Source organism: Lutra lutra, chromosome 5, assembly GCF_902655055.1.
Source record: "Lutra lutra chromosome 5, mLutLut1.2, whole genome shotgun sequence".
Lineage (NCBI taxonomy): Eukaryota > Metazoa > Chordata > Mammalia > Carnivora > Mustelidae > Lutra > Lutra lutra.
In genome coordinates this window covers 93,614,251-93,637,709 of record NC_062282.1, presented here as the reverse complement: position 1 = coordinate 93,637,709, position 23,459 = coordinate 93,614,251, and the positions used below count along the sequence as shown (strand labels likewise).

Below are 23,459 nucleotides of genomic sequence, written 5' to 3'. Positions count from 1 at the left end.
AGAATGTAATACCATTACATACATTAAAAACATAGTAAGCAGAGTGCTATCTTTTCATGAATATATAATAGGAATTTTAAAATTTAGACATCAGTATACTAATGATACTGGTTTCACTCTGAAGGAAGGAGTAGAGAAAGTTGGTTTGTGTAGGGGAACATAAGGAACTTCAGATGTATGTACAATGTTTTATTTCCTTAAAAAAATAAACCAGGCTAGGGGTGCCTGGGTGGCTCAGTGGATTAAAGCCTCTGCCTTCAGCTCAGGTCATGGCCCCAGGGTTCCAGGATCAAGCCCCGCATCAGGCTCTCTGCCTGCCTCTCTGCCTACTTGTGAGCTCTGTCAAATAAATAAAAAAATCTTAAAAAAAAAAAACAGGCTAGTAGAGACTAACCTGAAATAAGACTAGTAGAGACAATGTGTAATCATCTGTCATGTTACTTCACACACAGTCCCAGTTCATAATTTAAAGGGATCATGCCAGGGTATGCAATGGGGCAAACCATAAAATGATGGTCCTCACCTCCTAATTATAGATTTACCATTTCGTATAAAAACAGGTTTGGTAAATTTCCAAGCTGATTGCTATGCTGAGAGTTTTGAAATTTTCTTTGAAAAGGAACCACAAAAGAGTATGTCAAACATCCTCTCTTCTGGGTCTCTTGGGGTCTTGGTTATAAGATCCTTTCAAGTACTTTCTCAAACAGTGAGGAAATTAGAAGATTATTTTTATAAGACTACTGGGAACTTTGAACTCAATTTAATTACTAGCCCTAATTTATTTTATTCTTGGATCGTTACATGTAATACATTACTTTGGAGATAGCCATTACAGAAAAAAAAATTTAAGATAGTTACTGACCTATAAAGAACACAGGAAATAAGATTACTATACTTCCATTTTTTGCAAATATAAGCCACCATATTACCACTCTACCTTCCCAAATGATATATTTGCCATTTTTAATATGTTTTTTGTTTATCAGAATAAATCTTAATTCCACAAAAAATATTTACAGATGACAGTAATAGTAATCTTCATGACTGGTTTTGAGGACAAGGTAGACAGATCTTGGAGGCCTATGGTTCAGTGAAAAGCTACAGTGATATGTATTCTGTAATGCTGCTTGTATGTCAATATTCAAAATTATAATGCAAGTAAAGGAATGATAATGCTATATTCTTTTTACAGTATATTCTTTTGAAAATGATCATTTATCTTACTCCTTGGGATTCATCAATTGAGAGGCATGAAAGCTGGGCCAAAATTATTTTTTAGTAAATAATTCTGAGCCTTCCAACATGAAGTGTAATTCTGTATAGAGTTGCAGTATCTAAGCCAATGTAGTTTTGAGAATACCTGAAAAAATGATTTTAGTTTAATATTAGTTGCTTGTTCTAGCAGTTGAAAGCAGGGTCAATATCTATTGATAAACCTTTTTCCTGGTATATACAAATAAATCAGCATAAATTAGGATACTGTTTATATTCTCAGTCATCTTAAAAGAAGAGTCTTTGAGAGAAGCACCCTAGAGACACCCATGTCATTCCAAGCTATTTCAATCTGTCACCTCATAGGTCAGAAGTCCTTAGATCTTGCCCTTTTCAAAATGACAGGAAGGAAAATCATCCCTCAGTGGGGACTATAATGAAGTCTTGTACTACAGTCACACAAGGTTTCTAATCAGAAATGCAGGACAAAGGGAAAAATAATAACGTATTTTTCATAAATTCTAAATAGCTTTCCCCACAAAGCAGAAGGGATGGGAAAATGCAAGTCTTCCTGCCACTTGTGCAAACAATTAGTCTAAAAACTCATAACTAGTATAGACTCGTAATCAAGAAACATATATTCCCTTCTAACTATGTTTTAAAAATGAGATATATTTTATTCTATATCCCTGAATACTGAATTATACTGATAAGGCTAATGATGAACATATTGGGTAAGCATCAAAGCTTAATTAAATTTCTCAGTTATCTAGTAGATTTGAGCTTATGAAATCTGATTAGAATTAGGACAGTGGTTACTTCTTAAATCTGACTGAATTACAAACTCAGGATTTTACTTGCATGTATGCATATTTTAGAACGCAATTTCTACAAATTTTGCTTCTACATAGCAAAGAGATGGACTATGAACAAATCTGAAATAGATCTTTACCCATAATTTTTTACAGTTTTTTTTTTTTACTACGTGTTAAGAAATTTAAATTTTATGCCCAGTCTCAAAGGACAGACATCTCTAGCATGTTTGCATGGAGCCATTTGTGGGCGGAGGAAGAAGGCAAGGTATTAACTGCAAGCTCTTTCCCATGTGTATTCTCCTGTTGGCCAAAATTTGCCACATTCACATCCACCCACATTTATGGATTATGTCATCCAGCTCCTATAAAGGATTTACTGGGACTATTAGGCCAATTCTTAATCTCATGGTCCCCACAGATAGCCTGTAAGGAATATAAAGTGTGTACTAAGTACTTAGTACAGGGTGGAGACTTGTGTTCCCTTCAAATTCATATTCAAAATCTAACCCCCAAGGGGATGGCATTTAGAGGTATTAACCACTTTGAGAAGTGGTTAAATCATGATGGTAGAGACCTTAGTACTGAAGAGAGTGGGGAGAGCTAGCAGGATAACCAAAGTCAACAGGGCAATATACAACCCGTAAGAGTGTCCTCACTGGAACCCAACCATGCTGGCCCCTGATCTTGGACCTCTAGGTGCCACCTCTGTTAAGAAAGAAATTTTGGGGTTTTCCTGTAAAAGTCACCAAGTCTAGGGTGCTGTGTTACAGTAGCCCAAACCGACAAGATAATTTCCTATTCATTTCATTATACTTTTCAGGAATATACTAAATGTTCTGCAGGTCAGTTTTTGAACCTTCCTTGTGCAAGTTATAATTGTAAGGAAACTTTAATTCCTCATTTAACAACCCATTCCAGAAATTGTAAAATTATGGATAGAATGTCAAAATTAGGCCAGTAATAGTTACATCTGCTTGCTTCCTTTAAAAAAAATACACTCATATTGAAGGTAATGGGGCTTGATAGGAAATGCACATGCTTAGGCTAATTTGTAACCCCTGCTCTATCTCTTGCCTTCTGAGTGACCTTAGGAAGTTACCCACTGTTTTTGAGTTCCATTTGCCTCATCTTTAAAAAAAACCAATGATACCTTTTCACAATAGTTCTCAAACTTGAGATGCATCAGAATCACCTGGAAACCTTGTAAAATCACCGATTATTGGGTTATGCCCCTAGAGAGTCTGGTTCAGGGGATTTCAAACATTTGCATTTCTATAAGTTTTCAGGTAATGCTGCTGCTGTTTGTAACACTACCACAGCCCTCCAGAATGAGATTGGAAATACAACTCATAAATTATAAATAATTAATATTTTTGTTGTTTTACTTATTTTCTGATTATAAAAATAATGTATGATTTCATAATTTTAAAAGCTTTGAAAACCAAGAAAATATTAAAAATTAAAACAACCTGGAATACTACCGTCAATCTCCAACAAAGATTATTGTTTCTTTTTGCTATTTCCTCCCTTAACTAGCATTTTCACCTATTTGTGTTAGTTCTATCTATTCACATTGAGGGATTATGCATGTATACCTGTGCCCCTTAAAATCCTATACATTCTTCAATAATGAACATAGCTCCCATCTCCTCTGTATTTCCTAGTATATCCTTGATAGAATTTCTATTTTCTTCATCTATATTCCTGAACCAAGTAGAAAAATGAAGACAAAAGCCCTCAAAAATTAGCGTTCCACACCCTCATTATATATTGGTATGAAAACAGGATGCATAGAGGTTAACCAAAGAACTGAAAGCTAATAGTCTCATGACCATGATAAATTTGTTTCTAAAAACTGCCACTAACCACTGGGCTTGTGACTATATCTGTTCACTTCACCAAAATTATTCACTTGGGCAGGATGAGACGTTTTGTTGTATTTTGTGCTCACTTTTGGTATACATTGTGATAGGTTAAGTGCAGCAAAGATTCTAACTAACTTACAGCTCCATTCAAAATCTATTCCCAAAACCACGGGTAAAGAACAGAACCATGTTTATCATCAAGTGATTTATGTTTGTCTCACTATGAACACACATTTGTTTTTAATTGCTCATAAATTAAAGCAAATCTTGAAATTCCTGAAGTATCATTTTGAGAGGATATGGGTAAAATTATTAATTTTTATTTTTGATTAGCAAATAGAAAAAAAAACAGCATTGTTATATTGATCCAGTTCACTACAGCCCTTCTGAAAAGATTGTGCAAAAATAAAATATTTGAGGTATCGATAAAACAGATTATGCTCTTACCAAATTAGCAGGCACTATACACTGAGAGGATCACCAGTAAACATATAAACCCAGGCTTCCTAAATGCAGAATAGCTAAGGGGATTATTTACTACTTTATTTTTGCATTGTTCATTTTTTCATGCTTTTATTATAGCAAAATGTATATTACCATGTTAATGTGCTCAACATTAATTCCTAATGGTCTTAGGCTACTGAGTCATGAGAATTAATACTAGAGTCCAATTTTCCCCTGATATTTAAAAATGTATATTCAAGAAGCTATGAAAGTTTGTATATCCTCCAGTCTAATAAATCTAGCTCTAGGTTCTGGTTCAAGATGGTAATGCCAGAAAACTTTAAATACCTCCTCCAACAGACACCCCAAGCCTATAGCTATCTATGGAGCAATGTCCTTGAGATGGGGTAGGGGTGGAGATACATAGAAGCAGGTAAGAAGGGCTGAGACACAGGTTTGCTATAAACCCCACAGCCGGCATAGGAACCCACATTAGGCACCCCAACTTTTAAGATTGGCACATGAGAGAGAGTCCCCCAAAACGTCTGGCTTTGAAAACCAACAGGACACATATCCTGGACACCTGTGGTCATAAAGTGCTTATATGCAGATTCACATATTCCAGTGCTCAACACCAAATCAATCCTTTGAGAAGCACCTAGATTTTATATGCAAAAGACTCATTTAAGAATTTTAAGGTATTAGTCTGCTATACTCTACAGGGATGAAGGCTGGTCGGCATCATCTTCTTGTTCTTCTGACTTGCTAAAGCCCATGGTGAGATTCTGAAAGAGCTACTACCCTCAGTATACACAAAGAAGCAACAGATGCAGGAACTCAGGCTTCTGTGAAAGAGGCCTATGAACTTATCATCAGAGCTGTGATCTGAGGGACAGGCTTCTCATTAAAAATACATCTAAGGGCTGACTATAAACTTTACATAGACCTTGCAAAGTGGGTACGATCCTCCCATTCTCCCACTACCACTTGCCTTGGCACCAGTATCTCTTGGAGAAAAGTTCTTCAATGTGTCTGGTGCTCTGGTTTTTCCAGTTGCCACCCAAGGAATACCCCCTGTTCATCTAGATCTGATGGCTATTGTTATATCACCAGCCTTTCTGTGAAAGAGGCCTAATCGCTTGTCCTGGAATTTTGGCTTTGGGGCAGACTTTAGAATTGGCACACATCCAGAAGCAATAGGAGGTGCTCGCAGGGAACAGAACCAGTGGACATCACATTTATGCTCTCTCTGTTTCATTACAGTTTGAAGCTCCATTTCTGTGACTACTGCCTTGTGCTTATTTCTAAATTGCTTTTCTCTGGTGGCCAGTAGTATTCCACTGTGGTCTTACAGGATTGCATATATTTACATTCCTTAAAAGCTGCTTCCTGAGGGCCTGAATTCCAACCAAGCTCCATGTAGAAGCTAAGATCCCCACCTACAACACTGACTAATTTGGCACACACTCAACTCCTGGGAACTATTAAAACTGACTATTTGGATATGTACAACCAAGAACTGAGTCAGGGTTGAATAGCCAGGTTTATCTCCTACTCAAGGCCCAGGTTTTAAGACTGAAAAAGAAGGCAGTTTCATCTAATGCACATTAGCCAACACAAAGTCCAGCAATGTGAATAGAGAAATGTGTTACAAATGAAATATTTAAAAAAGATACTCACCAAAGTCAGGAGAAGAATGAATGAACACAGTGAAAAGTTGAACAAAGAGATAGAAATGGAAGTGCTGACAAGATGTCACAGAACTCAGAAATACAACAACCGAACTGAAAAACACAAGACAGGTGTTCAACAATAGAGTAGATGCAGCAAAAGAAAGGCAAAGAGAATTACCCAAGCATACTAGCATTCACAATGCAGGACTTTTAGAAGAAAACAGAGAAATGGGCAGGAAACCTACTTAAATAATGGCTGAAAACTTCCCTAAATTGAGGAAGGAAACATATCCATATCCAGGAAACCGAGAGAGTACCAGGAAAGATAAAACAAGACCTACACAAAGACCCACTATAATTAAAATATCAAAAGTTTACGGCAAGGAGACAATCTTAAAAGGAAGAGAAAAACAACTTGCTACATACAAGAGAATCGCCATTTTCAGAAGAAACTTTGCAGGTCCGAAGAGTGGGGCATGATATCTTTAAAGTGTTCAAAGGAAATAATTCCCAACTAAGAATACTCTACCCAGGGAAGTTATTCAGAAATTCAGGAGACTGAACAGTTTTCCAGACAAACGAAAGCTAAGTAAGTTCATTAGCACTACAGCAGTCTTAAAATAAATATAAAAAGGACTTCTTTAAGCTGCAGAGAAATGGTGTTAATTAGTAAAAAAAAATTATTACAGTATAAATCTCATTGTAAAGGTAAATCAGCAAAAGTAGTGGATTTAATCACTTACAAATTTGGTATAAAGATTAAAAGAGAAAGTTAGTGATGTGGGATACAAAGGCAAAAGAAAAAACTAAATTTCTTTACTGCCTACAGCCCATTGACAAGACCTAAAAAGAGGCAGAGTGCCTTTCCTCTGATAGCTCAGCTGCCTCAATGCTGACACTTGAGTAAGGGCAAAAGGCAATCTTAACATTATCCTGACCTCCAGGAGCCTGTGAATCTACTTTAAACAGAAGGAAATTCTTTTGGAAACTTATTTTATTGCTAGCCCCCAAGATATATGTTAGCAATCCTCATCCCGATATGTGGCCCCCTGATATATATCACTAGGGTCTTATGTTTACTTAACAGAAATAATTAACTTTTTCCTAGCAATAACTAGCCCTCTGAGGGTGCTAGAAACCTCATATCCATAATCCCCTCCTACCTTGAAAGTATATAATTGCCTCACAACCCCAGTGTAGCTCTTTCTGCCCACAGGTCCTGTCCCTGGGCTTTAATAAAACCACCTTTCTGACATGTCTAAATAATATTGTTCTTGACCATTTGCTCTGAGCCCCAACTTGCTACATCACTTACTAAAAATAAAAATGTAAAACTGGACAAAGAAAACAAAATAAAGTAAATAAAATAAAGAGTAAAAATATAAAGCCTTGAGGGAGGAGGAGTCAAGATGGCGGAAAAGTAACAGGCTGAGACTACTTCGGGTAGCAGGAGATCAGCTAGATAGCTTATCTAAAGATTACAAACACCTACAAATCCAACGGGAGATTGAAGACAAGAAGAACAGCAATTCTAGAAACAGAAAATCAACCACTATCTGAAAGGTAGGACTGGCGGAAAAGTGAATCCAAAGCGACGGGAAGATAGACCGCAGGGGGAGGGGATGGCTCCCGGCGAGTGGCGGAGCAACGGAGCACAAAATCGGGACTTTTAAAAGTCTGTTCCGCTGAGGGACATCCCTCCAGAGGCTTAACTGGGGTGAAGCCCGGGCGGGGTCAGCGCGGCCTCAGGTCCCACAGGGTCGCAGAAGGATCGGGGGTGTCTGAGTGTCGCAGAGCTTGCCGGTATTAGAACGGGAAGCCGGCTACAGAGACAGAACCGAGGAGTGACTCTCAGCTCGGGGTTGCCTTGAACCGGTCCCAGGCTCGGTCAGCTCGGAGCATGGCCGGAGGCCAGGGTGACGGGAGTCATTGGGCACTGTTCTCTGACGGTGCACTGAGGAGTGGGGCCCCGGGCTCTCGGCTCCTCCAGGCCGGACACCGGGAGGCCGCCATCTTCATTCCTGTCTTCCAGAACTCTACGGAAAGCTCCCGAAAGCAAACCCAGCAAACCCGAGCGGATTACTCAGCGCGGCCCCGGGTAAGGGCGGTGCAACTCCGCCTGGGGCAAAGACGCTTGAGAATCACTACAACAGGCCCCTCCCCCAGAAGATCAACGGGAAACCCAGCCAGGACCAAGTTCACCTACCAAGGAGTGCTGTTTCAATACCAAGGAGAGTGGCAGAATTCCAGAGGAGAAGAAAGCAAAGCACGGAACTCATGGCTTTCTCCCCATGATTTTTTAGCCTTGCAGTTAATTTAATTTTTTTTCTTTTTCATTTTCTTTTCTTTTTCTCTTCTTCTGCTAAATTTTTTAACTTTTACCGTTTTCTTTTTTATAACGTTTTTTAAATAGTTTATCTAATATATATATATATTTTTCCTCTTTTTATATTTTTTCTTTATTGGCTTTCTTTTTTTAATAGTTTATTTTTTTTCTTTTTTCTTTCTGAACCCCTTTTTATCCGCTTTCTCCCCCCTCATGATTTGGGATCTCTTCTGATTTGGCTAAAGCATATTTTCCTGGGGTTGTTGCCACCCTTTTAGTATTTTACTTGCTCCTTCATATACTCTTATCTGGACAAAATGACAAGGTGGAAAAATTCACCACAAAAAAAAGAACAAGAGGCAGTACCAAAGGCTAGGGACCTAATCAATACAGACATTGGTAATATGTCAGATCCAGAGTTCAGAATGACGATTCTCAAGGTTCTAGCCGGGCTCAAAAAAGGCATGGAAGATATTAAAGCAACCCTCTCGGGAGATATAAAAGCCCTTTCTGAAGAAATAAAAGAACTAAAATCTAACCAAGTTGAAATCAAAAAAGCTATTAATGAGGTGCAAACAAAAATGGAGGCTCTGACGGCTAGGATAAATGAGGCAGAAGAAAGAATTAGCAATATAGAAGACCAAATGACAGAGAATAAAGAAGCTGAGCAAAAGAGGGACAAACAGCTACTGGACTACGAGGGGAGAATTCGAGAGATAAGTGACACCATAAGACGAAACAACATTAGAATAATTGGGATTCCAGAAGAAGAGGAAACAGAGAGGGGAGCAGAAGGTATATTGGAGAGAATTTCCCCAATATGGCAAAGGGAACAAGCATCAAAATCCAGGAGGTTCAGAGAACCCCCCTCAAGATCAATAAGAATAGGTCCACACCCCATCACCTAATAGTAAAATTTACAAGTCTTAGTGACAAAGAAAAGACCCTGAAAGCAGCCCGGGAAAAGAAGTCTATAACATACAATGGTAAAAATATTCGATTGGCAGCAGACTTATCCACAGAGACCTGGCAGGCCAGAAAGAGCTGGCATGATATATTCAGAGTACTAATCGAGAAAAACATGCAGCCAAGAATACTATATCCAGCTAGGCTATCATTGAAAATAGAAGGAGAGATTAAAAGCTTCCAGGACAAACAAAAACTGAAAGAATTTGCAAATACCAAACCAGCTCTACAGGAAATATTGAAAGTGGTCCTCTAAGCAAAGAGAGACCCTAAAAGTAGAAGATCAGAAAGAAACAGAGACGATATACAGTAACAGTCACCTTACAGGCAATACAATGGCACTAAATTCATATCTCTCAATACTTACCCTGAATGTTAATGGGCTAAATGCCCCAATCAAAAGACACAGGATATCAGATGGATAAAAAAAACAAAACCCATTTATATGCTGCCTACAAGAAACTCATCTTAAACCCAAAGACAACTCCAGATTTAAAGTGAGGGGGTGGAAAAGAATTTACCATGCTAATGGACATCAGAAGAAAGCAGGAGTGGCAATCCTTATATCAGATCAATTAGATTTTAAGCCAAAGACTATAATAAGAGATGAGGAAGGACACTATATCATACTCAAAGGAACTGTCCAACAAGAAGATCTAACAATTTTAAATATCTATGCCCCTAACGTGGGAGCAGCCAACTATATAAACCAATTAATAACAAAATCAAAGAAACACATCGACAAGAATACAATAATAGTAGGAGATTTTAACACTCCCCTCACTGAAATGGACAGATCATCCAAGCAAAAGATCAACAAGGAAATAAAGGCCTTAAATGACACACTGGACCAGATGGACATCACAGATATATTCAGAACATTTCATCCCAAAGCAACAGAATACACATTCTTCTCTAGTGCACATGGAACATTCTCCAGAATAGATCACATTCTTGGTCGTAAATCAAGTGTCAACCAGTATCAAAAGATTCGATCATTCCCTGCATATTTTCAGACCACAATGCTCTAAAGCTAGAACTCAATCACAAGAGGAAATTTGGAAAGAACCCAAATACATGGAGACTAAACAGCATCCTTCTCAAGAATGAATGGGTCAACCAGGAAATTAAAGAAGAATTGAAAGAATTCATGGAAACAAATGATAATGAAAACACAATGGTTCAAAATCTGTGGGACACAACAAAGGCAGTCCTGAGAGGAAAATATATAGTGGTACAAGCCTTTCTCAAGAAACAAGAAAGGTCTCAGGTACACAACCTAACCCTACACCTAAAGGAGCTGGAGAAAGAACAAGAAAGAAACCCTAAACCCAGCAGGAGAAGAGAAATCATAAAGATCAGAGCAGAAATCAATGAAATAGAAACCAAAAAAAAAACAATAGAACAAATCAACGAAACGAGGAGCTGGTTCTTTGAAAGAATTAATAAGATTGATAAACCCCTGGCCAGACTTATCAAAAGAAAAGAGAGAGGACCCAAATAAATAAAATCATGAATGAAAGAGGAGAGATCACAACGAACACCAAAGAAATACAGACAATTATAAGAACATATTATGAGCAACTCTACGCCAACAAATTTGACAATCTGTAAGAAATGGATGCATTCTTAGAGACATATAAACTACCACAACTGAACCAGGAAGAAATAGAAAGCCTCAACAGACCCATAAGCAGTAAGGAGATTGAAACAGTCATCAAAAATCTCCAAACAAACAAAAGCCCAGGGCCAGACGGCTTCCCAGGGGAATTCTACCAAACATTTAAAGAAGAACTAATTCCTATTCTCCTGAAACTGTTCCAAAAAATAGAAATGGAAGGAAAACTTCCAAACTCATTTTATGAGGCCAGCATCACCTTGATCCCAAAACCAGACAAGGATCCCAACAAAAAAGAGAACTACAGACCAATATCCTTGATGAACACAGATGCAAAAATTCTCGCCAAAATACTAGCCAATAGGATTCAACAGTACATTAAAAGGATTATTCACCACGACCAAGTGGTATTTATTCCAGGGCTGCAAGGTTGGTTCAACATCCGCAAATCAACCAATGTGATACAACACATTAATAAAAGAAAGAACAAGAACCATATGATACTCTCCATAGATGCTGAAAAAGCATTTGACAAAGTACAGCATCCCTTCCTGATCAAAACCCTTCAAAGTGTAAGGATAGAGGGCACATACCCAATATTATCAAAGCCATCTATGAAAAACCCACCGCAAATATTATTCTCAATGGAGAAAAACTGAAAGCTTTTCTGCTAAGGTCAGGAACACGGCAGGGATGTGCGTTATCACCACTGCTATTCAACATAGTACTAGAAGTCCTAGCCTCAGCAATCAGACAACAAAAGGAAATTAAAGGCATCCAAATCGGCAAAGAAGAAGTCAAACTATCACTCTTCACAGATGATATGATACTCTATGTGGAATGCCCAAAAGACTCCACTCCAAAACTGCTAGAACTTATACAGGAATTCAGTAAAGTGTCAGGATATAAAATCAATGCACAGAAATCAGTTACATTTCTCTACACCAACAACAAGACAGAAGAAAGAGAAATTAAGGAGTCCATCCCATTTACAATTGCACCCAAAACTATAAGATACCTAGGAATAAACCTAACCAAAGAGACTAAGCATCTATACACAGAAAACTATAAAGTACTCATGAAAGAAATTGAGGAAGACACAAAGAAATGGAAAAATGTTCCATGCTCCTGGATTGGAAGAATAAATATTGTGAAAATGTCTATGCTACCTAAAGCAATCTACACATTTCATGCAATTCCTATCAAAGGACCATCCATTTTTTTCAAAGAAATGGAACAAATAATCCTAAAATTTATATGGAACCAGAAAAGACCTCGAATAGCCAAAGGAATATTGAAAAAGAAAGCCAAAGTGGGTGGCATCACAATTCCGGACTTCAAGCTCTATTACAAAGCTGTCATCATCAAGACAGCATGGTACTGGCACAAAAACAGACACATAGATCAATGGAACAGAATAGAGAGCCCAGAAATAGACCCTCAACTCTATGGTCAACTCATCTTCAACAAAGCAGGAAAGAATGTCCAGTGGAAAAAAGACAGCCTCTTCAATAAATGTGTTGGGAAAATTGGACAGCCACATGCAGAAAAATGAAATTGGATCATTTCCTTACACCACACACGAAAATAGACTCAAAATGGATGAAGGATCTCAATGTGAGAAAGGAATCCTTCAAAATCCTTGAGGAGAACACAGGCAACAACCTCTTCGACCTCAGCCCCAGCAACATCTTCCTAGGAACATCACCAAAGGCAAGGGAAGCAAGGGCAAAAATGAACTTTTGGGATTTTATCAAGATCAAAAGCTTTTGCACAGCAAAGGAAACAGTGAACAAAACCAAAAGACAACTGACAGAATGGGAGAAGATATTTGGGAATGACATATCAGATAAATGGTTAGTGTCCAAAGTCTATAAAGAATTTAGCAAACTCAACACCCAAAGAACAAATAATCCAATCAAGAAATGGGCAGAGGACATGAACAGACATTTCTGCAAAGAAGACATCCAGATGGCCAACAGACACATGAAAAAGTGCTCCATAACACTCGGCATCAGGGAAATACAAATCAAAACCACTATGAGATGTCACCTCACACCAGTCAGAATGGCTAAAATTAACAAGTCAGGAAAGGACAGATGCTGGCGAGGATGCAGAGAAAGGGGAACCCTCCTACACTGTTGGTGGGAATGCAAGCTGGTGCAACCACTCTGGAAAACAGCATGGAGGTTCCTCAAATTGTTGAAAATAGTACTACCCTATGACCCAGCAATTGCACTGCTGGGTATTTACCCTAAAGATACAAACGTAGTGATCCGAAGGGGCACCTGCACCCGAATGTTTATAGCAGCAATGTCTACAATAGCCAAACTATGGAAAGAACCTAGATTTCCATCAACAGAAGAATGGATAAAGAAGATGTGGTATATATACACAATGGAATACTATGCAGCCATCAAAAGAAATGAAATCTTGCCATTTGCGACGACGTGGATGGAACTAGAGGGTATCATGCTTAGCGAAATAAGTCAATCGGAGAAAGACAACTATCATATGATCTCCCTGATATGAGGGTGAGGAGATGCAACATGGGGGGTTGAGGGGGTAGGAGAAGAGTAAATGAAACAAGATGTGATTGGGAGGGAGACAAACCATAAGTGACTCTTAATCTCACAAAACAAACTGAGGTTTGATGGGGGGAGGGGGTTGGGAGAGTGGTGGTGGGGTTATGGATATTGGGGAGGGTATGTGCTATGGTGAGTGCTGTGAAGTGTGTAAACCTGGCGATTCACAGACCTGTACCCCTGGGGATAAAAATATATGTTTATAAAATTAAAAAAAAATATATATATATATATATATAAAGCCTTAAGTGAATACATCCTAAGTTGTTATCAACTTAAAATAAACTGTTACACATTATTATATATGTCCTTTATGATAACCACAAGGCAAAAACCTATGGCAGATAGGCAAAAGAGAAAGGAATCTGAACATAGTACTCAGCAAAGTCATAAAACCACGAAGGAAGAAGGAAAGAGATAAAGAAACAGATGTACAAAACAGCCAGAGAACAATGAAAGCCCCAGAACTACATCCTTATAAATACTTACTTTAAAAAGAATGGCTGAATGGATAACATTAATACTCCTCTATATACTGCCTACAAGCTGCACACTCAAGGAAACACAAGTCTAAAAGTCAACGGATGGAAGAAGATATTCCATGCAAACTGAAAGGAAAAGAAAATTGGGGCAGCTATACTTACCCAAAACAAACTTTAAAACAAGGACTAAAAGTAGACGAAGAAGGGCATTGCATCATGTTAAAGGGGTCAATCCAAGAAGAGAGCATTTATATATTTAGATGCTCCCATGTTGAGTATATAAATATTTATAAATATGAATAGACCTAAAGAAATAACAATGTTATAACAGTTGAGAACTTTAATATCCTACTGACATCAATAAATGGATCATCCAGACAGAAAAGCAATTAGGAAACGTTGGCTTTAAAAGACACATTAGAACAGATGGACTTAAAAGATATGTGCAGAATATTCCATTTGAAAAGACCAGAACACATTCTTTCAAGTACACAATCATTCTCCAGTACAGTCAGTCATACACTGGGCCACAAACCAAGTCTTAATAAAGTTAAGCAGGTCAAAATCCTACCAAGCATCTTTTTTGACCATGATGGTATGAAACTAGAAATTAATTACAAGAAGTAAACTAGAAAATAAAGGCGTGGAAATTAAACAACATGGTAAACATGATACTGAAGAACCAATGGGTTGATAAAAAAATTGAGTAAAAAAGAATATGCCTTGAGACAAATGAAAATGGAAATCCAGCATATCAAAATTCACAGAATACATCAAAAGCAGTTTGAAGAGGAAAGGTCATATTAATAAATGCCTACCTGAAAAAAAATTTTTATCAAATATAACTACCTCATTTTATACCTCAAGTAGGAGAAGAAGAACAAATCTCAACATCAGTAGAAGGACGGCTGCAACAAAAAAATGTAGCAGACATAAATGAAATTTAAAAAATAGAAAAGAGCTACAAAACCTGTTTCTTTGATGAATAAAATCCATCTGTGTTTAGGTAGATTCATCAAGAAAAAAACAGACTCAAATAAAACTAGAAATGCAAGAGGTATCACAACTGATACCAAGGAAGTATGAGTGTCCTTAAAGGGCTACTATAAAGAATTTTATGGTAACAAATTGAACAACCTACAAGAAATAAAGCAATTCCTAAGAACTTACTACCTTCCAAAAACCATGAAGAAATAGAAGATCTGAAGAGACCAATTACTATTATGGAGAATCAGTAATCAATATCTTCCCAACAAAGTAAGTTCTAGACCAGATGGGCCTCACTGGTAAATTCTACCAAACTTTTCAGAGTTAAGGCTCATCCTTCTAAAACTCTTCCAGGAATAGGAGAGGAGGGAACACTTCATTTTGTAAGGCCAGCTTTAGTATGATTCCAAAACTAGACAAGGATACCACAAGAAAAGGAAGTTATAGGCAAAGATCTCTGATGTTCAGAGATACAAAAATTCTCCACAAAATATTTACAAAGTGAATTCAACAATAACACTATAAAGAACATACCTGGTGATGAGGTGTGATGTGTTCCAGGGATGTAAGGATACGTTAGCATCTGCAAAAAAATCAACATAGCACATCCTATTAACAAAATGAAGTATTAAAAACCATATCATTATCTCAGTAGACACAGAAGAAGCATTTGACAAAAATAATTTTTTTTTATAAAAACTCTCAGCAACATAAGAATAGAGAGAATGTACCTCAACATAACCAAGGCCATAATCAGAGGTCCAAAACTAATATCATACTCAGCAGTGAACTTTTCCTCTAAGATCAATAACAAAACTGGGATGCCCAGTCTCACTACCTTTATTCAACAAAGAACTGGAAGTCCCAGCCACTGCAATTAGGCAAGGAAAAGATTTTAAAAAGTCACTGAAATTGGAAAGGAAGAAGTAGACTTTCACTCTTAGCAAATGACATGATCCATTATATTAAAATAACCCTGAAGGCTCCACCAAAACCTCTTAGATTTAATACATAAATTTAGTGAGGTTGTAGGATACAAAGTCAAAATACAGCACTCTTATGTTTCTACATATTTTAAAAAAAAAAGAAAGGAAAATTAAGAAAAACAATCCTAATTTATAAGTGCACCAGAAAGAATAAAAGACCTAGGATTAAAAAAAATACCAGGGGTGCCTAATAAAAGACCTAGGATTAAAAAAAATACGGGGGTGGGCTGCCTGGGTGGCTCAGAGGGTTAAGCCTCTGCCTTCAGCTCAGGTCATGATCTCAGGGTCCTGGGATCGAGTCCCGCATCGGGCTCTCTGCTAGGCAGGGAGCCGGCTTCCTCCTCCCTCTCTCTCTCTGCTTGCCTCTCTGCCTACTTGCGATCTCTCTCTGTCAAATAATAAAAAAAAATCTTTAAAAAAAATACGGGGGCACCTCTGCCTTCGGCTCAGGTCATGATGCCAGGATCCTGGGATTAAGCCGTGCATCAGGCTCTCTGCTCATCAGGCAGCCTGTTTTCCCCTCTCTCTCTCTGTCTGCCTCTCTGCCTACTTGTGATCTCTGTCAAATAAATAAATAAAATCTTAAAAAAAAAACCTAGGCATACGAAAACTAAAAACTGTAAGACATAATTGATTAAAAAAATTGAAGACATTAATAAATGGAAAGATCGTCTATGCATATGGATTGAAAGAATTAATGTTGTTACAATATTCATATTAACCAAAGCCATCTACAGATTCAGTGTAATCCCTATAAAAATTCCAATAGCATTTTCCATAAAAATGTAACAATCCTAAAATTTGTACAGAACCACAGAAAATCTCTAGTAGCCAAAACAATTCTGAGAAAGAAAAACAAAGCTGGAGGCATCATGCTCCCTGATTTCAAAGTACATTGGCATTTCGAACTACATGGCAAAGGTATAGTCATCAAAACAGTGTGGTATTGACTTCAACACAGACACCTGGATCAACAGCACAGAATAGAAGGTCCACAGATAAACTGACACTTACATGTTAAATTAATTTATGACCAAAATGCCAAGTATATACCATAAGGAAAATGGTGCAGGGAAAACTTGACAGTTACATGCACAAGAATGAAACTGGAATACTATCTTATACCCTACACAAAAATTAACTAAAAATGGATACACAATGAATTTAAGACTTGGAACCGTAAAACTTGTAGAAGAAAACACAAGGCGGTAACCTCCCTAACATTGGTCTTAGTGATGATTTTTTTTTTTTATTTGACACCAGAAACAAAGGCAACAAAAGCAAAAAAACAGATGGGACTACATCAATCTAAAAAGCTTCTGTACAGCAAAGGAAGCAAACACAATGAAAGGCCATCTATTGAATGAAAGAAAATACTTGTGAATTATATATCTGATAAGCAGTTATGCCAAAATATATAAGGAACTCCTATAACTTACAACAACAACAAAAAGATGTTCAAGGTCACTAATCATCAATGAGGTATCACATCAATTAAAATCAACTATTATCCAAAAGACAAGAAAGGATGTAGGAAAAAAACAGAAACCTGTGAGAGTGTAACGTGCCATGGCCATAATGGGTAACAGGATAGCCATTGCTTAATAAATGAAAAACCACCCAATTATCCATCAACTCCACTTCTAGGTATTCATCTAAAAACAACAAAAATAATAATTTGAAATGATGTATTCCCTCCATGTTAAATGCAGCATTATTTCCAATAGCCAAAGGCTTTGAAACACCCTCAGTTCCCTCTTATGGATGCATGGATAAAGTAAGCATGATATATACACACATACAATGTAATTTTATTCAGCCCTAAAAAGGAATAAAATCTTTCCATGGGTGACAATATGGATGTATCATGAGGACAAAATGCTGAGTGAACAAAGGCAGGAAAAGACTAATACTGTATGACCTCAATTCTATGTGTAATGTTTAAAAAAAAAATACAAAGGAGAGATTTCTGGTTGCTAGAGACGGGGTGGGTGAAATGGATGAAGGAGTCAAAAGGTAGAAACTTTCAGTTATAAAATAATTAAGTCCTAAGACTGTGATATAAAACATGACTACTATTAAAAATACTGATTGCCTATGTGGAAATTGCTTACTGAGTAAATGCTGAAAGTTCTTATCACAAAAAATACAAATTCAGTAACTTTGGAAGGTGACAGTAGGTACATTTATTGTGGTCATTACTTTTTAAACTCTGAAGTGATCACCATAATAATCTAGTTGACATTTGTCACATTTTATACTTCCAGATTTTTTTCTAGTGATGAGACCTTTATACCAAATATCAAGTTATAATGTAGTACGGTGTCATATATCAATTTTACCTCAATAAAGTAAATTCACGATTAGAAATTTATCCTGAGGACAAAGTCACTGATGTGCATATGGAAATGCAAAACAACAAAAGGCTGTAAGTGTAGGTTGATTATAATAGTAGGAAAAAATCAGTACTGTGTAAAATGTGAAGTGGTTAAATAATGGTATAACTTCAAAATAAAAACTACTCAGAAAAACAATCTGAGGGTTTTGAAGGGGCGGGGCGGTGGGAGGTTGGGGGAACCAGGTGGTGGGTATTGGACACGGATTGCATGGAGCACTGGGTGTGGTGCAAAAACAATGAATACTGTTATGCTGAAAAGAAATTTAAAAAAAATTTTTAAAAAGTATTTCCTAAAATGTGTTCTATAAAACCTCAACCCTGCAAGATGTGCACAGGCATTTCACATTCTCATCCCATTTGATAAATATATATGAGGACTGCCCCCAAATGCTTTCAATTATGGGCAACAAGATGCCTACTTGAATCTGGCTTGAACTCTTAAGGGTTCAGTCTAGGTTCAACCATTAAGGGAATGTCGTGGCTGATATAATTAAGTTTAAAGGAAATCAAAATATTCAACAAGTCATCAGTTCCAATATTCTGTAATTTTCTAAATTCTTCTTTTTTCTCCAGAGGTTGGCTTCATCTTTAAACTGGATTTCCTCATGGTCACAATTACTTGAGAAACAGAAGAAGTGTCACACCAGCATGTGAAGTACATCAGAGGCAATCATGAGGAGATTGAGAAGACAGAAGTTTCACAATTTTATATAGCCCAGCAGTTGTAATCCATCACATATACATCAAGATAAAAAGCTAATCCTCAAGTAAGAGAATTTGATATTGTTTATTGTTTAAAGCTCCTGTGCATGCTCCAATCTTACATATACAACAGAAACTCTGTGTACTTAACTCTTTTTATATATTTTCTTCTCCCTAGAGCTGTATAAAAATGCCCAGTAGAGACAATGCCAAATGCATGGGATGCATTATATTCTGTGCAATATTATGCCCCTTGCCTTCCTCCTATTGTTCCACTTAGCCTTGCTGACCCTCCACCAGACTGTGGACTTCAATTGTATCTTTCCTTGCATGGTAACCAGGTGGTGAGTATTAAGGAGGGCATGTGTTGGGGTGAGCACAGGGTGTTATACGCAGCTAATGAATCACTGAACACTTCAACAGAAACTTAAGATGCGCTATATGCTGGCTAAATGAACATTAAAAAAGAGCTCCAAGATATAAACAGAAAAGAAAAAACTCTTACTTTAAATGAAAGTTTTATCTGGTACCTACCTCAGGGAGGGTGAGAGTTGAGAGGGGGTTTGTTACAGAACTGGAGGTCAGTCATCAGGCCCAAATTGTCATTTACTTGGCTTTCCATAAAATCTATTAGGTACTCATACACCTTCATGAGTATTTTATATACACTTGCTGCACACCTCAGACTTTGCAATTGGGCCATTAAAGAGAGATACCCATTTATCAGTGCTTACTGTTTTATGGTTAATAAAATATTCTCAGCAAGGTTTCTTCCTTAAGTCTTAACTTTTCTTTAGCATCCACCCAATCCTTGAAAACTGCAGACTAAAGGTAAAGCATTAAAACTTAAGTGTGGTGTTTTAAATTAAACATAATATTATGGATAGCTGATGAGACACTGCGCCCTTATAAAGTAATTTTTCTTTTTTTAATTTTTTTATAAACATATAATGTATTATTAGCCCCAGGGGTACAGGTCTGTGAATCACCAGGTTTACACACTTCACAGCACACACCATAGTACATACCCTCCCCAATGTCCATAACCCTGCCTCCCTCTCCCTAACCTCCTCCCCCTGGCCCTCCTCAGTTTGTTTTGTAACATTAAGAGTCTCTTATGGTTTGTCTCCCTCCTGATCCCATCTTGTTTCATTTATTCTTTTCCTACCCCCAAAACCCCCATGTTGCATCTCGACTTCCTCATATCAGGGAGATCATATGATAGTTGTCTTTCTCCGACTGACTTATTTCACTGAGCATAATACCCTCTACTTCCATCCACGTTGTTGTAAATGGCAAGATTTCATTTCTTTTGATGGCTGCATAGTATTCCATTGTATATATATACCACCTCTTCTTTATCCATTCATCTGTTGATGGACATCTAGGTTCTTTCCATAGTTTGGCTATTGTGGACATTGCTCCTATAAACATTTGGTGCACATGCCCCTTCGGATCACTACGTTTGTATCTTTAGGGTAAATACCCAGTAGTGCAATTGCTGGGTCGTAAGGTAGCTCTATTTTCAACTTTTTGAGGAACCTCCATGCTGTTTTCCAGAGTGGTTGCACCAGCTTGCCTTACCACCAACAGTGTAGGAGGGTTCCCCTTTCTCCGCATCCTCGCCAGCATCTGTCATTTCCTGACTTGTTAATTTTAGCCATTCTGACTGGTGTGAGGTGGTATGTCATTGTGGTTTTGATTTGTATTTCCCTGATGCTGAGTGATGTGGAGCAAAAAGTAATTTTTCTGATTAAGACATTTTCAATGTAAGAAATTATTTAAAAACTAGAAAGGCGTAATGGATTAAATCAATTATTTAAATTAATCTTTCTGGATTTGAATACGTTAAGTAATTACTTTTACTACTAAGTAATGAATGCACTAGGAAACCTCTCTCTCCACAGAAGCCTTGGGTACTTTAAGGTTTTGTTCTGTACCAATTACCTTCCCAAGTGGATATATTTATTTATACTTCTAACAGTGCCTGCTTCATCATAAATATATAATTTGTGAGAAGCATTTAACTGCCCTAAAATTTATTCAGTGCCAATACTCAAATACCACGGACTTCTCTCTTGTTTTGTCTTCTGTGCCATCCCCATCCTGGCCCATGCTTCCATCATTTCTCTTGACCTGTGCCGTAGATAAGTGACTAGTTTCTCTGCTTCCCTTCTGCTCCTCTCTAGTTAATCTTCCTTACCGTGCTGGAATCATCTTCTTTAAACAAATGAAATTCTGACATTTTTCTGTTTTCGCTCTTCAAAACCTTCCCATTATTCTTGCCATAACACTCTCAGTCTAAAGACTAAAACCTGAATGTACTGTTCCCTGCCTCAAGCCTCATCATGTTCTGCTTTTTCTTCTCCCTTCCATTTACAAGAACTCGGCCTTCTTTCCACTCCTGGAATAACCCATGCTCTCTCCTACTTTAAGAAAGTGAGTATTCTGTTCCATCTGCCTAATATTCCTCCTCCTCCCCCTACCTTTTCATTCTTAAACTTTCCCCATATCAGCTCATTCATCAAATCCTCACTCCCTAGCCTAAAAGCATTTTTTTTTCAAAATCTATATCACAATTAATAATTACTTATTCATGAGATTATTTGATTGTTCACACCTGTTCAGTACTTAGCACATGGCTGGACATCAGTATCCTTTGTTTATAGAATAAAAGCTATTTATTTCTGGAATGAATGTATGAATCTGAATTTACTATGAAACTTTGGAGACCTAGCAAGAGAAGAGAGTGATTCCAGCTTAGAAGGAAAGAGAACATGCCTCAAAGAGAACATGTTTAAGTAGAATCATGTTTTCAAATTGGACTAAGCTAAATGAGTAATGTAAGATGCTCTGACTGGCTTTGTGACTTTTGACAGATTATCTGACCTCTTCTTTCCTAAATGCTTCCTGTTTCTAATAGGAACCACACTGTCTCATTTACCTATTTTCTGATATCAAAACTATGTATAACTTTTACCTGATATTTGATTTAAACTGTAATAAAATTACTGTTACCTTTAATACAATGACATTGTGGATTGTATTCTAGCAAAAGGAAGGAATCAGGATAAATCTCAGCAGGATGAATTTAGACAGAACATTTCTCCCCTTTTTACTCATGAATAAGCCTCAGTTTAAGTTGTTAGAAATCTAGAAACATCACAAGGAAAACCACCTCATTAACAAATAGTAGTAAGAGATTTTTGTGCATATGACACATGTCACAAACTGGGAGCTTTTAAAAATAAGGACATGAAGCTCAGGGGCATGAAGTTATAGGATGACTTATTAAATCAAAGTGAGGAAGCTGTTAACCTTTACAATGATTGGTTAATACAATAGGAATTTCCAGATGGCAGGGATAGGTTTAAAGTGATGTCTCTAAACATATAGGAGATAAATTTCTTTTATAATTGTCAGAGGCACTTATGATCATAAAATCAGCTATCTTTAGTTCTGCTTATGTGGTTTAAATGGTCTGTCTGCTCAGGATTTTCTCAAGTCCAGTCTTCATTTTGTATTTAATTTTAACAGAGGTGTTTGTTTTATTGCAAGTTATGAACAAGCTAATTCAGTGGTAACTGCATAATCTTGAGTTTTCTCCAGAGGTTAGAGTGACATAAAGTAAATCATTAAAACAACCAAGAGCTAGGAAGAATTAGTGCTCTGAGCTTTGCTGTTGCTGTTTTTTAATAAAAAAAAAAAAAGTAAAACCTTAAAGATAAATAACTTTTGAGTTCTTATTTGGGCAAAAGTTTCTCTGCAAACAATCCCAGCTTTTCTATAGCCTAATTATTGGATCTTCTTTTTTAGATAATCAGACTTTCATACTTTACCTTCATTTCCGTAAATAACTAGGTATTATGACCATGATTCAAATCTATAACTCTAGCAGGGAAAGCAATTATGGCATGAGCAATGAGCACCAGTTGGGAATACAAACCAGCGATAAACCATATTTAGGGCTGAAGATAATGTGAGCTTTGCATAATTTAGGCCAGAAAAATATTTAACTGACAGTTAAGTGTCAACTAGGGAACATTCTTAGAACTATCTTTCAACTTTAAGTGTGGAAAAGCAGACCCACTGTGGTGCAAAATCACCATGATATATACTAAAATTAAAGAAATAGGATGCAACTGATGACAAACACCTGGAAGGTAGAGAAAGCAGTCCTTGAAGTGGTATGAGACTGTCGGAATGAAGTGGTATCTAACTTAAGGAGCATGGTGTTAGTGAAGAAAGCTTGTACTGAGATCATTCTGATTTCTCCAATAATAAAATCCTTCAGAGGGAAGCCAAAAGGTTGAAATCCATGGTACACCAAGTGATTTCTGAGCAGAGTTCTTATTATAAAGGGTGGAGAAAAGCCGTCTAAATTACTTGGTTAGTACTGG

General features: G+C 37.2%; 1 long non-coding RNA gene across 2 annotated transcripts in view; it reads right to left on the bottom strand.

Moving 5' to 3' along the window:
* The window catches only part of LOC125100945 (uncharacterized), a 66,638-nt gene extending 51,080 nt beyond the window's left edge, over positions 1–15,558 (bottom strand). For both annotated transcript variants that reach the window (XR_007127710.1, XR_007127709.1), the window contains exon 1: positions 15,508–15,558. This is a non-coding gene — a long non-coding RNA (uncharacterized LOC125100945). The remainder of the gene's footprint in view (positions 1–15,507) is intronic.
* Between the last annotated feature and the right edge of the window lie 7,901 nt (positions 15,559–23,459).